Source organism: Amia ocellicauda, chromosome 14 (genome assembly GCF_036373705.1).
Source record: "Amia ocellicauda isolate fAmiCal2 chromosome 14, fAmiCal2.hap1, whole genome shotgun sequence".
Classification (NCBI taxonomy): Eukaryota; Metazoa; Chordata; class Actinopteri; order Amiiformes; family Amiidae; genus Amia; species Amia ocellicauda.
The window spans coordinates 14,257,206-14,259,852 of NC_089863.1; positions in this window are offsets into that span (position 1 = coordinate 14,257,206).

Below are 2,647 nucleotides of genomic sequence, written 5' to 3' on the forward strand. Positions count from 1 at the left end.
GCAATATTCACCAATATTGTTCCTCCTTTGTACACATAATGTATCTACAGCATGTAATTGACTCCTTCCGAACAACACTGAAGTTTTGACAATATAATTGTATTTATATTTGTACCCTCGTTAATTCAATTTTTAAACACAAGATGGTGCTACAATTCTATTTCCTGTGGTTTTAACAGTGTGATTTGTGAGGCAAAACAATAACTGGGTTGTAAAGTGATTTCTAAAACCTGAATGTAAGGCTTTTGAAGAATGTGTATATCATGGGCAAATACTTAAAATATAGTTTAAATAACACATACACTTACATGACCTTTTGCACTATATTAAATGGTTTTGTAAACCCAGTCACTATTTTGCCGTATTTGAAAATCAGACATTTTACAAATTAGTAAATAATTATGTTTAGTTATTGATAACTTAAATATTTAAAATGATGATTGATTACTGATTTTGTGCAGATGTTGCTAAACTCATTGATTAATGAGGAACTATACCATAAAACTAAAAATCCAACCAATAATAATAATAATAATAACAATACTTTATTTATATAGCACCCTTCATACAAAATGTGCAGAGTTCTTAACAGGATAAAACTGACAGAGAATACATAACAATAATACATGAGAATATATAAGAACACATCTGACATAACATAAATAAAACTCAATTTAAGACCATCAGAAGGCAGAAAAATTAAAGTTTTTTAAAAAAAATACTGTTTTATAGTAGTACATTTTCAAAAGGGTTTTAAAAGAGTCCACAGATTTATCAACCTCAATCTCCTCTGGAAGACTGTTCCACAGTCTTGGGGCTTAAACTGAAAAAATAAGCTCCCCTTAGACCTGGGTTTCGGCTCTGGAACAGTCGTAATAAGGCCCTTTCTAGTGCACTGCAGTCCATCAAGACAGGAGAAAGTCATAGGGGGGCTTTAGGCAGGTTCAGTGTGCTTGTCAGCACCCTTTCAACCACTACGCTAGCAGGTGTTGACTGGTTTCATACTTCTATACTTCAATGTCTTGTCATCCTGAAAATGCAACCACTGAACTGTCCTTATTTTAAGTCACTGAAGAGCAATTAAAATTAGAAGACAGCTGGATGACAACCCATCCTGGAAGAAGAATCACATTTTTTGAAATGGCAGGCTTGTGCTCCAGATATGGTCCAGTGGACGGAACAGTGCCAGGTGGCTTTCCAGGCTATTAAGGACCACCTCTGCCAACAACCTGTGTTGAAATACCCTGATTTCTCTTTCCCATTTATAATACTGTAGCGACCTTGGCTTAAAGGTTGCTAATAAAATAAGCCACTCGAGACAGAGTTTTTCCAAAACAAAAACTGTGGTTTATTAATCTGGCACAGAGGTACTTCCCTTTCCCCCTTTTTCCTTCAGATTCTCTAAACACAGAGCTGTTTCCCTACATTAAACTCCCGCTCAACTCAAACTCTAACCCGTCACCAGGCCCTTATATATTCCCCTATCTGGTGACTCCCTCCTGTCCAATTACAGCTCTTGACGGGGGGAGACACAGTTATTTATTATTATTTTATTTTTGTCTTGGCAGACGCCCTTATCCAGGGCGACTTACAACATGAGTGCAAAACAATGCTGATGTCCGCTGATGAGGTGCTCATGTGTCGCAGCTGTGTTGTCGCTCCCTCACTAACAGGCTGCGGACTCACGGCTGCGGGCAATGAGCACCGAGGCGACTGTGACGTCAGCGGCAGCTGTGCCTTGTCTGTTTAATCTCTCTTCTTTCCCCAGAGAGAGATAACCACTGAGAGAGAGCTGACAACATCTTGTTTGACTGCCCGGAGAAACCCATTTTGTGGACATTTGTGTGTGCAGGTTTTGCCTTGTTTCCCCTTCTTGTGCATTTTTTTTGCCATTGTGAACCCTAATAAAGCCCGGACACTGCCGGAATCCGAGATTCTCTCTCTCTCTCTCCCCGTCGTTTGTGTCCGGCTTTTACAAATATTGTAAATGTATCGTTTATTTATTGTGAATTTTAAAAAGGAATGTTTTGCATCACTGGTCATGTTATTAGAGGCATATGCTGTGTGCCTGCATATCACATAAACTACACCACTGTACTGTACTACAGGGTGAATGAGCAAAACAGTTTTAGAAACTTTCTATATTCTATATTTCTATATTTTCATTTCCTTTTTAACATCCCAGTTCTCTACTTCTCCTGAAGAGCTAATTAAATAAAAGTGTGAAGAGTGGAGAGTGCATGTACTTAGATGTTGTGAAAAGATGAGTTTCCTGTTTTCTTACTGCTTAACTTCCATTCGGTTTGATTAACTTGCACTCTTGTTTGTTTTTATACTCACTGAGCTGGAATTAACAGGGTGATTAATGGGGCTTGATTAAATAAAAATGTTTGCCACAGTTGCCTGTTGATGTAGGACATAACAGAGGTGTTGTCGATCTGAATCAGCACGTGTCTGTCCCATAGGGCTGGCAAGAAGTGTTGCAGGGCTAAGAACAGCAGCTCGGAGTTCCAGGACATTGATGTGGAGAGAATCTGTCAGGTCCTCTATGGGAAACCATCTGAGAGATCCCTGGGTGCAAATGGGTATTGAGATACCTGTACATCTTGATCTTTGAACTTGAATTAGAAATCCTGTCCAGTTCCAG